The sequence below is a fragment of the Manis javanica genome, chromosome 5, assembly GCF_040802235.1.
Source record: "Manis javanica isolate MJ-LG chromosome 5, MJ_LKY, whole genome shotgun sequence".
Classification (NCBI taxonomy): Eukaryota; Metazoa; Chordata; class Mammalia; order Pholidota; family Manidae; genus Manis; species Manis javanica.
The window spans coordinates 28833573-28848774 of record NC_133160.1 but is presented as its reverse complement, the minus strand read 5'-3'; the positions used below and the strand labels follow the sequence as shown (position 1 = coordinate 28848774).

The 15202-nt window shown below is 38.9% G+C and overlaps 1 protein-coding gene across 5 annotated transcripts in view; it reads left to right on the top strand.

Moving 5' to 3' along the window:
* The window catches only part of UBOX5 (U-box domain containing 5), a 59072-nt gene that overhangs the window by 9601 nt on the left and 34269 nt on the right, over positions 1-15202 (top strand). The gene's annotated exons all lie outside the window — the stretch shown is intronic.

Below are 15202 nucleotides of genomic sequence, written 5' to 3'. Positions count from 1 at the left end.
GTTTTAAAAAAAGAATCGTTTACAGCTTCACTTACATTTCAGGAAATTCCCTCTATGCATGTTTTCTTCACACCCTTCAAAATTAAAGTGTTTTTCATTCTTGTTTAGATTTGGGTGGTTGTCCTTAGTTGCTGGTTCTTCCTGCTTTAAAGAGCCATTTCAGAATTAGTCAGTCTCCTACTCCTGCATTTCTAATTTTCTTAAACTACCCCTAACCCCTGGGCTATTTTCTCCCTGAGACTGGCCCTAGAAGAGTAGAATTATGTAAGTGCCTTTGGGGCCAGTGGTTCCCAAATCTTGACTAAGCAGAATAATTTTCTGGCAGATGTACTACCTTCTGTAATAGGAAGTCTAGTGGGCTTCAGGTTTGGTTGTATTAGATCTACAAGCATAAGGAGATTGTATATGTGTAAGTAACAATACAAATAACTTTTGTAAACAGTTGGAGTCTGTGAGAATTTTACGTAGGACCCCTCCCATCATTATTTAGTTCTCATCTCAAAGTTCACTTACCTGTCCATTCTAAAACAGTACCCTGTTGTCTTTTGATCATGCTCTGTGTCAGCACCTCCAGCTTCATTTTCCTCACTGCACACAGCAGCATCAGCAAGTATTCTGTATTTGTTTACTTAACTGGTTTCCCCATTAGAAGGTGGCCCTTTTGAGTTACATTTGTCTGTGTAATTTATCACCAGTGACTAGAATGGGTCCTGGCATACAGATGATAATGTTTAGTGAGGGATCTGGGAATTTAGCACTTGGGCATTGCTGGAGACTTGGGGGAGGAAAGAAGGCAGATGGGGGAGCTAGAGAAGTAGAGTATATCTGGGTGACAAAGGCCTATAGTGTTGCCAAAGAGCCCAAGTCTTTAGGTGCTGGGTGCCTCTAAAGGTCTCTAAGGGAATAATTGGACAGATTCATATTTTAGAAATGTTAGGTACAAAGCAGGTTAGAACTAGATTGAGGGGTGGGGTGTGAGAGAGAAATCAGGGAGAGTATTCACAGATGTGTACAAAAGCTCAGTTGAGAGAATGGCCAGAACTATGGAAGTGGAAAGTTTGAATTTCAGAGATGTTTGGAAGGGGGAAAAGACAGGACTTGCTAATTAATAGGCTTGGGAAAGAATGATTTTGGTGCCTAGATTAATATGAAGTCAGCAACTAAAATTGGGACCAAAGCAGGAAGGGAGTTTAGGTCATGTTGACATGGACCTCCAGGCAGAAATGTCCACACTGGGGTTTCAAATAGGAATGGAGAGAGGTGGCATTCAGAACCACAAGTGAGTGAAATTGTCTGGGACAGGTGGAAAGGAGGTTATTGCAGGTAGGGAGGGGAGAAGATGACCAAGAGTAGAGTATCTGTTTTTATAGGGAGGGCAAGGCAAAAGGGACCCAGTGATAAAGACAGGAGAAAAGCAGTTAGATAATCAGACTTAGGAGGAAAAGGTGGCATAGAAGTATCAGAGACCACCCATACTAGGATTCATGGAGCTCAGAAAAGCTGTTAATGCCCACAGCTATGGTTTATTACAGTGAAAGAATACAGATTCAGATCATCAAAGGAAAGGCATCAGGCACAAGCTTTCAGTTGAGTCATACAAATGGTCCTTAATTTATCCAGCCTGGTGTTTGCCAGCATGTGTAGATACTGCCAGTTAGGGTAGCCCACCTGAGACTTGATGTGCAGGTTTTTGTTGGGGGTCAGCCATGTAGGCTTGGAGTGCCCACATAGCTGACCTTAGTTACTCAGTCCCCAGCCTCTCTAGAGGTCCAGCTCATACAGTGTGGCCCAAGGCTCCCACCATAAATCACACTCTAAGCATAAACTCTCTGGTGTGACCCAAGGTCTCAGGTGTATAAAGATAGTCTTAGCAGGCAGGATGTCCCAAGGGCTTAGAGATTATCTCCCAAGAGCTAGTGAAGGACCAGTTTCCTTGAAATGTGCGGGATTTGAACATTCTTAACACTGAGTTAACCTTTCACTGCACAGAAGCCAAAGAGAAAGGAGAGTATTTCAACAAGGAGAGGGTTTTGCACCATGTCAGTTGCTGGGGAGAGAGCAGTTAAGGGAAGAACTGAAAAGTTTCCAACGAGTTTGGCAATTTGAATGTGATTGATGATGACAACACGGTTTGAATTGTCAGGGCAAAAGGCAGATCACGCACCTGTTGAATGAGAATTAAGGAATGGATTGCAAATGTTGAAGCAGTTCCCTCTGAACCTTTGAAGAGAAGGGGAACCTGAGTAGGATTTAGAGTGGGATTAGGATTGCCAGATAAAATACAGAATGCCCAGTTAAATTTGGATTTCAGATGAGCAATGAATAATGCTTTGTGGTAGAACACACATAAACTTGGCCATTGTAAACAAAATGTACAATTCAGTTATATTTAGTACATGGCTAGTTTCATGCAACCAATTACCACTGTCTGGTTCCAGTACATTTTCTTCATCCCCTAAAGAAAACTTCATACCTGTTAAGCAGTCACTCTCTATTTCCTTCTCCCCAGACCCTGGCAACTGCTTTCTGTCTTTAGGGATTTGGCTGTTCTGGATGTTTCCCCAAAGTGGAATTACACTATCTAGTCTTTTGTATCTGGTTTCTTTTACTTTGCGTAGTATTACCAAGTTTCATCCACATTACATCATATACCAGTACTTCATTCATTTTATGTCTAAATAATAGTTCATTGTGTGGATATACCGTATCTTGTTTATCCATGCCTTGGCTGATGGACTTTCCCACTTTTTAGCTGTTGGGGGTATTGCTGCTGTTAACATTTGTGTTTTGTTTGAAAACCTGTTTTCAGTACCTTTGGGTCTTTACCTTGGTGTGGAATTGCTGGGACTTACATTAATATGTACGTCACGCCATTTTATATTCCCAAGGTTCCACTTTCTCCACATCTTTGCTAACACCTGTTATTTTCTGTTTTGTTTAAATACTAGTGGGTGTGGAGTGGTATCTTAGGGTTTTGATTTGTACTTCCCTCATGACTAACAGTATTTAGCATTTTTCAATCATTTTTTTATTAAGACATGATTGATATACACTCTTATGAAGGTTTCACATGAAAAAGCAATGTGTTTACTGCATTTACGCTTATTATCAAGTCCCCACCCATACCCCAATGCAGTCACTGTCCATCAGTGCAGCAAGAGGCCACAGATCCACTATGTGCCTTCTCTGTGCTACACTGTTCTCCCCATGATGCCCCACACCATGTGTACTAAACGTAATACCCCTCAATTCCCTTCTCCCTCCCTCCCCACCTGCCCTCCCACACACCTCCCCTTTGGTAACCACTAGTTCATTTTTGGAGTTTCTGAGTTTGCTACCATTTTGTTCCTTCAGTTTTGCTTCATTGTTATACTCCACAGATGAGGGAAATCATTTGGCATTTGTCTTTCTCCGCCTGGCTTATTTCACTGAGCATAATGTCCTCCAGCTCCATCCATGTTGTTGCAAATGGTAGGATTTGTTTCTTATGGCTAAATAGTAGTCCATTGTGTATATGTACCACATCTTCTTTATCCATTCTTCTACTGATAGACACTTAGGTTGCTTCCATATCTTGGCTACTGTAAAAAGTGCTGTGATAAACATAGGGGTGCATATGTCTTTTTGAATCTGAGAAGTTGTATTCTTTGGGTAAATTCCAAGGAGTGGGATTCCCAGGTCAAATGGTATTTCTATTTTGAGTTTTTAGAGGAACCTCCATATTGCCTTCCACAGTGATTGAACTGGCTTACATTCCCACCAGCAGTGTAGGAGGGTTCCCCTTTCTCCACATCCTTGCCAGTATTTGTTGTTCTGTCTTTTCGATGCTGGCCATCCTTACTGGTGTGAGGTGATATCTCATTGTAGTTTTAATTTGCATTTCCCTGATGATTAGTGATGTGGAGCATCTTTTCATGTGTCAGTTGGCCATCTGAATTTCTTCTTAGGAGAACTGTCTCTTCATATCCGCTGCCCAGTTGTTTACCGGGTTATTTGCTTTTTGGGTGTTGAGGCATGTTGGTTCTTTATATATTTTGGATGTTAATCCCTTGTCGGATTTGTCATTTACAAATATATTCTCCCATACTGTAGGATGCCTCTTTGTTCTGTTAATGGTGTCCTTTGCTGTACAGAAACTTTTTTGCTTGATGTAGTCCCCATGAGTTCATTTTTGCTTTTGTTTCCCTTTCTCGAGGAGATGCGTTCAGGAAGAAGTTGCTCATGCTTATATTTAGGAGATGTTTGTCTATGTTGTCTTCTAAGAGTTTTATGGTTTCATGATTTATTTTCAAGTCTTTAATCCATTTCGAGTTTCCTTTTGTGTATGGGGTTAAACCACATAATCCAGTTTCATTCTCTTGCATGTAGTTGTCCAGTTTTGCCAATACCAACTCTTGAAGAGGCTATCATTTGCCCATTGTATGTCCATGGCTCCTTTATCATATATTAATTGACCATATATGGTTGGATTTATATCAGGGCTCTCTAGTCTGTTCCATTTGTCTATGGGTCTGTTCTTGTGCCAGTACCAAATTGTCTTGATTACTGTGGCTTTGTAGTAGAGCTTGAAGTTGGGGAGCATAATTCTCCCTGCTTTATTCTTCCTTCTCAAGGTTGCTTTGGCTGTTCAGGGTCTTTTGTGGTTCCATATGAATTTTAGAACGATTTTCTCTAGTTCATTGAAGAATGCTGTTGGTATTTTGATAGGAATTGGATTGAATCTCTAGATTGCTTTAGGCAGGATGGCCATTTTGACAATATTAATTCTTCCTATCCATGAGCACAGGATGTGTTTCCATTTGTTGGTATCTTCTTTAATTTCTGTCATGAGTGTTTGTAGTTTTCAGAGTATAGGTCTTTCACTTCCTTGGTTAGATTTATTTGTAGGTATTTTATTCTTTTCGATGCAACTGTGAATGGAATTGTTTTCCTGATTTCTGTTTCTGCCAATTCCTTGTTAATGTATAGGAATGCTATAGATTTCTGTGTATTAATTTTGTGTCCTGCAACTTTGCTGAATTCAGATGTTCGATCTAGTAGTTTTGGAGTGGATTCTTTAGGGGTTTTTATGTACAATATCATGTCATCTGCAAATAGTGACAGTTTAACTTCTTCCTTGCCAATAGGATGCCTTTTATTTCTTTGTGTTGTCTGATTGCCATGGCTAGGACCTCCAGTACTGTATTGAATAGAAGTGGGGAAAGTGGGCATCCTTGTCTTTTTCCCAATCTTAAAGGAAAAGCTTTCAGCTTCTCACTGTTAAGTATAATGTTGGCTGTGGGTTTGTCATATATGGCCTTTCTTATGTTGAGGTACTTGCCCTCTATACCCATTTTGATGAGTTTTTATCATGAATGGATGTTGAATTTTATCAAATGCTTTTTCAGCATCTATGGAGATGATCATGTGTTTTTTGTCCTTCTTTTTGTTGATGTGGTGGATGATGTTGATGCATTTTCAAATGTACCATCCTTGCATCCCTGGGATAAATCCTACTTGGTCATGATGGATGATCTTTTTGATGTATTTTTGAATTTGGTTTGCTAATATTTTGTTGAGTATTTTTGCATCTATGTTCATCAGGGATATTGGTCTATAATTTTCTTTTTTGTGGTGTTTTTGTCTGGTTTTGGTATTAGGGTGATGCTGGCCTCATAGAATGAGTTTGGAAGTATTCCCTCCTCTTCTATTTTTTGGAAAACTTTAGGAGAATGGGTATTAGGTCTTCACTAAATGTTTGATGAAATTCGGCGGTGAAACCATCTGGTCCAGGGGTTTGTTCTTAGGTAGTTTTTTGTTTACCAGTTCAATTTCATTGCTGGTAATTGGTCTGTTCAGATTTTCTGCTTCTTCCTTGGTCAGCCTTGGAAGGTTGTATTTTTCTAGGAAGTTGTTCATTTCTTCTAGGTTATCCAGTTTGTTACCATATAATTTTTCATAGTATTCTCTAATAATTCTTTGTATTTCTGTGGTGTCTCTAGTGATTTTTCCTTTTCTCATTTCTGATTCTGTTTGTGTGTGTAGACTCTCTATTTTTCTTGATAAATCTGTCTAGGGTTTATCTATTTTGTTTATTTTCTCAAAGAACCAACTCTTGCTTTCATTCATTCATTCTGTTGTTTTGTTCTTCTCAATTTTATTTATTTCTGCTCTTATCTTTATTATGTCCCTCCTACTGACTTTGGGCTTCATTTGTTCTTCTTTTTCTAGTTTCATTAATTGTGAATTTAGACTGCTTATATGGGATTGTTCTTCTTTCCTGAGGTAGGCCTATATTGCAATATACTTTCCTCTTAGCACAGCCTTGGCTGTGTCCCACAGATTTTGTGGTGTTGAATTATTGTTCTTATTTGTCTCCATATATTGCTTGATCTCTGTTTTTATTTGGTCATTGATCCATTGGTTATTTAGGAGCATGTTGTGAAGCCTCCATGTATTTGTGGGATTTTTCATTTTCTTCACATAATTTATTTCTAGTTTCAGTTCTGAGAAGCTGGTTGGTACAATTTCAGTCTTTTTGAATTTACTGAGGCTCTTTTTGTGGCCTTGTGTATGATCTATTCTTGAAAATGTTCCATGTGCACTTGAGAAGAATGTGTATTCTGCTGCTTTTGGGTGTAGAGTTCTGTAGATGTCTGTTAGGTCCATCTGTTCTAATGGGTTGTTCAGTGCCTCTGAGTCCTTACTTATTTTCTGTCTGGTTGATCTGTCCTTCAGAGTGAGTGGAGTGTTGAAGTCTCCGAGAATGAATGCAATGCATTCTATTTCCCTTTTTAATTCTGTTAGTATTTGTTTTACATATGTAGGTGCTCTTGTGTTGGGAGCATAGATGTTTATAATGGTTATATCATTTTGTTGGATTGACCCCTTTATCATTATGTAATGTCTTTCTTTGTCTCTTGTGGCTTTTTTGTTTTGAAGTCTATTTTGTCTGATACAAGTTCTGCAACTCCTGCTTTTTTCCCTCTGTTAGTTACATTAAATATCTTTTTCCATCCCTTCACTTTTAGTCTGTGTATGTCTTTGGGTTTAATGTGAGTGTCTTGTAGGCAGCATATAGATGGGTCTTGTTTTTTTATCCATTCAGTGACTCTGTCTTTTGATTGGTTCAGTCAGTCCATTTACATTTAGGGTGATTATCGATAGATATATGTACTTATTGCCATTGCAGACTAGATTTGTGGTACCAAAGGTTCAAGGTTAACTTCCTTACTATCTAAGAGTCTAACTTAACTCCCTTAGTATGCTGTTACAAACACAATGTAAGGTTTCTTTTCTTTTTCTCCTCCTTTTTCTTCCTCCTCCATTCTTTATATATTAGGTATCATATTATGTACTCTTTGTCTATCGCTTGATTGACTTTGGGGATAGTTAATTTAATTTTGCATTTGCTTAGTAATTTTCTGTTCTACTTTCTTTACTGTGGTTTTATTACCTCTGGTGACAGCTATTCAACCTTAGGAACACTTCTATCTATAGCAGTTCCTCCAAAATAGACTGTAGAGATGATTTGTGGGAGGTAAATTCTCTCATCTTTTGCTTATCTGGAAATTGTTTAATCCCTCCTTCAAATTTAAATAATAATCTTGCCGGATAAAGTAATCTTGGTTTCAGGTCCTTCTGCTTCATTGCGTTAAATAAATCACGCCACTCCCTTCTGGCCTGTAAGGTTTCTGCTGAGAAGTCTGATGTTAGCCTGATGGGCTTTCCTTTGTGATCTTATTTCTCTCTCTGGCTTCTTTTAGTAGTCTGTCCTTATCCTTGATCTTTGCCATTTTAATTACTATATATCTTGGTGTTGTCTTCCTTGGGTCCCTTATGTTGGGAGATCCGTGGATCTCCATGGCCTGAGAGACTATCTCCTTCCCCAGATTGGGGAAATTCTCAGCAGTTACCTCCTCAAAGACACTTTCTGTCCATTTCTCTCTCTCTTCTTCTTCTGGTACCCCTATAATGAGAATATTGTTCCTTTTGGATTGGTCACACAGTTCCCTCAATATTCTTTCATTCTTAGAGATCCTTTTTTCTCTCTGTGCCTCAACTTCTTTGTATTCCTCTTCTCTAGTTTCAATTTCATTATTGTCTCTTCCACCATATCCAATCTGCTTTTAATACCCTCCATTGTGCTCTTCAATGATTGGATCTCTGATGGGAATTCATTCCTGAGTTCTTGAATATCTTTCCGTACCTCCATGTGCATGTTAATGATTTTTATTTTGAACTCCCTTTCAGGAAGAGTCATGAGGTCCATGTCATCTTTCTCAGGAGTTGTATTAATTTTACTCTGAATCAGTTTACTTTGGCATTTTATATTTGTATATGGCACCCTCTAGTGTCCAGAAGTTCTACTCTCTGGAGCTGCTCAGCCCCTGAAGCAATGTCAGGGGTCACAGGGGAGTGGTATTGCTGCCTGGGGGAAGGAAAGAGCTGTTTCCTGCTTACCGGCTGCTATGCCTGTCTCCACTGCCTGAACCAGTGGGCTGAGCACACAGATATAGCCTGTGTGCTTTGCATTTGTAGTTGCTCTAGACATATCTTCCCTCTGGCTGGTCTAATGCCAGGGTAGGGTTTGCTGGTTTGCGAGCCAGGTGGGACTGCCGGGAGAAAGGCACAGTAGGCTGCCTATCACGGATGGGTTCTTTGGAGCTGTGTAGCCAGCCAGGGAGCTGAAGCACCTGGAAATTGTGAAAGCTCCCAACCTGCTGGGCAGAGTGCACCTGGACAATTTTGCCTACTTGTCCTTTCTCCTGAGCAGTAAACTCTGTTCAATTCTTGCCCCTTTAGCAGCCCGCTTGCTAAGGGCTTCCTTGTTAGGAAGTCTCTCAGACTGCCCACCTTTCTTTTGTCCCAGAGCAGCTGGATATGGATCCCTGCTTTCCACAAGTGGCTGGAATCTCAGTGTCTCCAGGAATTCTGCCTGTCTTAGCTTTCCAATCCCCTAATCACAAGTATCATGAAAGCACCATGAAGTGTAGGTTTGTGCTCCCAGAGCAGATCTCCGGAGTTAGGTATTCAGCAGTCCCAGGCCTCCACTCCCTCCCTGCTGCATTTCTCTTCCTCCCTCCCGTGAGCTGGGGTGGGGGAAGGGCTTTGGTCCCGCTGGACCACAGCTTTGGTACATTACCATGTTCCGTGAAGTCTGGTCTTTTCTCCATGTGTATACAGTCTGGCACAGTCCTCTTTCCTGTTGCTCTTTCAGGATTAGTTGTATTAATTATATTTTCATATTACATGCGGTTTTAGGAGGAAGCCTTTGTCTCACCTGTCACGCCGCAATCTTTAATCTCGCATTTTTCAATCTTAGCAATATTAAGTCTCCAATCCATGAGCCCAGGATGTTTTTCCATTTATTTAGGCCTTCTTTAATTTCTTTCACCAACATTTTGTAGTTTTCGGTGTACAAGTTCTGAGGAAATGGTTCAGTAGTCAGATATAAGTTGGAAGATTCAGGAAAGAGACAAGAACAGATGGAATAAGGCTTAAGAAGAGGGATGCAGTTAGGGTCACGTATGTGTATGAAGAGCCTTGCTGCTTCACCTGGGTTCCCATGGAATTTTGCTGACACTGCTTCTAAGGCACTGAGTAAATAGTATTCAAACTCTTTGTCCATCTCCTTGTTTTGAGACTGTGAGTCTCTTAAAAGTAAGAACTATACCCATTGGGTGCCTTGTTTTGAGCCTATGAGTGTCCTAAAAGTAAAAATTGTGTTCACCTGTGCTTTTCAGAGTGCCTTGTATGTATTAAGCCTTGAAGAGTCAGTTGGCTCCAAGTGTGTAAGATTGTAGGCTTCTGGGCCCACACCTGTGCTCTGGCCTTTTTGTGTACCTTTCACTAGTGGGTAACTACAATAGGCTGGGACAGCTGACTTTCATTTTAACTAGCTCTAAGAAGAATGAACACAAGTCAATTTTTATTTCATAGATGGACAAGTATCTCAATTTAGAAATTACAAGAAGTATTGTACTTCTTTAAAAGCCATCGTGCCCAATTTATAAAATTGCTTAGTGCATTGGTATTCCACCCACTCTCTGAGGTTAAGTGCTTTTCTCTTACTTGACAGATAATCTTCTCTTCTTCTTTTGATTCTGTAACCTGTTTGAGCCTTATGTTTAAAATATGTGTAGCTGCCAGAATTAACTTTCCATTACATTTTCGTGAGACTCAAAAATCAGGTTGCATACCTCAGCTTCTTTGTAGGCCAAAGGAAGGTGGATGCCGAAGTGTTCAAAAAGTGTCATGGTCACCTTATTCTCTTCCAAATTATCCCTCCACACTTACCTACCCTCAGGTTTTGAGTCTTCAACAACAAAAAAGGTTTGCATGGCTGCTTTAAGTTCCAAGGAAGCACAGACAGAAACCTTCCAGATAGAAAGACCAGTTTGTCCCAGTTTGCCCGGGGCTTTTCTGGTTTTAACACTGAAAATACCTCAGTCCTCAGTAAACCACTTGGTTGGTCACCTCACCTCTGGATTCCTTCTCAGTCCTTCCCTTGCACTTTCCCTTATTCAGTCTGAGTACAAGGAAGCAGAGGAGAAAGGTCTTTCTCCCTCTGGACGTCCAGTCCCATAGGGGCTGTCAGCTGCAAGAAATACTCTGAGCATTGTATCTAGAGCTTCATTCCTCTCTGATACCATCCTGTGACCTCAGGAACCCAGTCCAATTGTTTAATTACTTATATCAACTTTAAACATATAAAAGGAAAAAAAAACATATCCCACTACACTAATAATACACTGCATATTTAAAATTTCTGCATGTCCATTATTACATCCCAAACTATTCATGTGTATGTATTCCTAGGTGTAGATTTTTAATGAATCTGTGATCATAATATTTGTTTTATGTTCTTTTTATTTTATATATCTTTGTATTTTTCTGTGTAGTCGTTTTTATCATATAAGTGACAAGTACACCAAGAATTAATCACTCAAGTTTGTTTTTTACAGTGTGGGTGGTGGGATTAACTGAAGTCTTAAGGTAGATCTAACCCAAGGGCTTAGACTTGGGTGAAGTACTTTGAGACTTCTGTGGTAATAAGATTATTTGGATTTATAAAATAAAAGGCTCCTTAAAGGGTGATATGAGGTATCCCTGTGATGAAACTGTTTCATATCTTGACTATGGTAATGATTACACAAATCTACATATAGAATAAAATTGTGTAAAAGTATACAGGCACACACAAATGAGTGTATATAAAGCTGGTGAAATCTAAATGAGGCCATGGATTGAATCATTGTCCACTTCATAGTTGTACAAAAATATACAGTAAGTTTAAAAATTAACAATTTCTCAGAAGAGAGCTTTGAAATCCTTGTAATATGTTATACATACATAATTTTTCTCCTTAAAGAATTCCCCTCCCTCAAAGAAAAAAAAGGCAGAAAGAAAATGTCAAGGGAAAAACCAAGACTACTAGTTTATTTCTAAGTAGTTTGTACTTTAATACTCATGTTCAATGTCTTCAGGAAATGATTTGCAAAGATAGTCCCTTGTGTAGTACAAGATAGTGGGAACCCCCTTGAAGGGTGAATTGCCTCTAAGTGGTTCAGAATTGCTGTTGTCATCTAAGAGGTTAATGGCAGACTTTTATTAGTGTCATTTCTTTCCCTGATTATAAGCCTTTTATGACTTCCCTCTGACCAGAAGCTTTCAAACTTCTTTTACTACAACCCTTAGTAAGAAATATCTTTTAAAAGAGGGCATTACGATTAGCATGTATAGTGCGTGGGGGGCATGGGGAGGGCTGTGCAACACAGAAGACAAGCAGTGATTTTACAGCATCTTACTATGCAGATGGACAGTGACTGTGAAGGGGTATGTGGGGGGGACTTTGTGAGGGGGGAGCCTAGTAAACGTAATGTTCTTCATGTAATTGTAGATTAATGATTCCAAAATAATAATAAAAAAAAAGAGATGTCTTTTACATCAAAACCCAGAATAATAGACAGACACACACACAGCTAGAAATTCAGTTTCATCAATATATCTGAAACAAGTTTCACAAAACACTGCTCATCCTCTTATGTGGTGAACTCTGATATTTTCTTTCTCTCCTATTTAATTAAGAAAAATGCTTGTTATATCTCAGTTATGTGGGTTGTTGATTCTTGATCTTTCTGTCCTTTGGAAAACCTGCCTCAGCCCACCAGGTAGTCTGCAGCTCCTTGGCATAACATTCAAGGCCCTCCTCAACTGACTCCATCTGTCCTTCCAGACCTACCACCTCCTCCCCCTCTAGCTAAGTGACATATTCAGCATTTCCTGAACCTGTTTCACTGTCCCATCTCTACGCAGAGACTCTTAGTTGGCCTTTACACCCTAGTGTTCTTCCCATTTTATTGTTCTTGCCTCCTGGTTCCTATAATCAAGCATATATGGGTTGATCATACCAGAGTTGCCCATGAGGTTAGGCATGTGTCTTAGTTGGCTCCAATTCAAATGTTGTTACTCTTGTGAATTCTCCCCTGACTTCTGGGTATACTTTTGGCTAAAGTTTTTCAATTTTTCTCATCAAGAGCAATAATAAATACATTTTATTGTGGACCTAGCATATATTTTTGTTACACATTTGTAAAACTGAAGTTGCATGAAATAATGTCCATACTATATGCACACTGATATTTCATATTCTCTTTTAGTTAATATTTCTTGTCTTCAACTTGTAACTTGATTTCAGTACCACATATTGAAAAACATTGACTTTATCCTTTCCTACTCTGAATTTCATCTGCAGAAAGCTCTGTTACAAACCTTTATATTCCATAATCACTGTTGGAAGGAAGTCTATAATGCATTAGAACTTGAGAACAGGACCATTCCAATTCTTTCTTCTTTTTCCCCTGTAAGAGGACTTGTAGAGAATATTTATTGCAGCATTTCTTTCATAGTAAAAAATTACAAATAACAAGTAATAGGGCAATGGAGAAGTAAACTGTCTTTTAGTCATACAATTGAATACTGTGAAGTATTTCATATTCAAAACGAATAAACCAGATATACACATTTAAACATGGAAAACCTTAAAATAATGCTTAATGGAAAAGCAAGTTACAAGGTGGCATGCATGCTATATAATAATTAAGGTATTAAGGTATATTAAAAATATATAAAGTTAGAAAAATACATAAAGCTACTGCGTGTTGTCTGTGGATACATACGTACCACTACTAAACTGAATGAGAGACACCAGCTTCAGATAGAGCTTGCCTCTTGGTAAAAAAGAAGAAATAGAATTAGTAGTCGCCTTTGTTTATATCTTTAAATTTTGTTCTTAACACTGAAATAAGAAGTAAACATGGCAAAATGTTAGCATTTGCCAAAACTAGGTGGGGGGGCATATAAGAGTGTTTATTATATCACATTCTTCATCTTTTTATCTGAACTACTCTGAAAAAAATCTCTATAATGAAAATAGCCTTATATGTTATCTGCTTATAAACCTCTATTATCCTGCTATCTCATAATTCTATTATCTGGCTCCAGGCTACTTCCTTGAACTGCAGGGCACTTTAGCCATGATCTGTAGTCCCAGTTTATATTCATACTTAGTCTTTCTTGTGCCTAGATAACAAATTTGGAGAAGGGGGCTCTAAGTTGTAAGTATTTAGTGGGCAGTGTTTGCAAGAATGTAGGGTAATGTGGCCATTTCCTTAGCTGGGCTGATGAGAAAGTTTTCCTGGACTGTTTGTATTTTCGTATGTTAAGCCATTCTATTTTTCTGGATAAAACGTTGAGACAGAAGGCACTGACCTTAAAAAATCAGGGGTATTAGAACTAGAGAGATGATAAGATCATACAAAGATTCTTCCTGAATGCATAATCACTTATTTTAATTTGCATATTTTGGTTTCATCTCCAGTCCTAATTTGATTTTGGTCATCTTCCCCCTCACTCATTCTTTACCATTATTATTATTATTATCATTAGACTACTTATATATATATATATATTTATTTATTTTTATTCATTTTGTTATCATTAATCTGCAAATACATGAAGAACATTATGTTTACTAGACTCCCACTATCACCAAGTCCCCCCCACAAACCCCATTACAGTCACTGTCCATCAGCATAGTAAGATGCTGTAGAATCACTACTTGTCTTTTCTGTTGCACATCCCTCCCCAAGCCCCCCCCCCACATTATACATGCTAATCATAAGGCCCTGTTTCTTTTTCTCTGCCCTTATCCCTCCCTTCCCACCCATCCTCCCCAGTCCCTTTCCCTTTGGTAACTGTTAGTCCATTCTTGGGTTCTGTGATTCTGCTGCTTTTTTGCTCCTTCAGTTTTCCTTTGCTCTTATACTCCACAGATGAGTGAAATCATTTGGTACTTGTCTTTCTCCGCCTGGCTTATTTCACAGAGCATAATACCCTCTAGCTCCATCCATGTTGTTGCAAATGGTAGATTTTGTTTTCTTCTTATGGCTGAATAATATTCCATTGTGTATATGTACCACATCTTCTTTATCCGTTCATCTACTGATGGACACTTAGGTTGCTTCCGTTTCTTGGCTATTGTAAATAGTGCTGCGATAAACATAGGGCTGCATCTGTCTTTTTCAAACGGGCTGCTGCATTTTTAGGGTAAATTCCTAGGAGTAGAATTCCTGGGTCAAATGGTATTTCTATTTTGAGCTGTTTGAAGAACCTCCATACTGCTTTCCACAATGGGTGAACTAATTTACATTCCCACCAGTAGTGTAGGAGCGTTCCCCTTTCTCCACAAGCTCACCAACATTTGTTGTTTGTCTTTTGGATCTTTACTGGTGTGAGGTGATATCTCATTGTGGTTTTAATTTGCATTTCTCTGATGACTAGCGACGTGGAGCATCTTTTCATGTGCCTGTTGGCCATCTGAATTTCTTCTTTGGAGAACTGTCTGTTCAGCTCCTCTGCCCATTTTTTAATTGGATTATTTGCTTTTTGTTTGTTGAGGTGCATGAGCTCTTTATATATTTTGGATGTCAACCCTTTATCAGATCTGTCATTTATGAATATATTCTCCCATACTGTAGGATGTCTTTTTGTTCTGTTGATGGGGTCCTTTGCTGTACAGAAGCTTTTCAGCTTGATAAGCTTGATATAGTCCCACTTGTTCATTTTTGCTTTTGTTTCCCTTGCCTGAGGAGATATGTTCCTGAAGACGTTGCTCATGTTATGTCCAAGAGATTTTTGCCTGTGTTTTTTTCTATGGTTT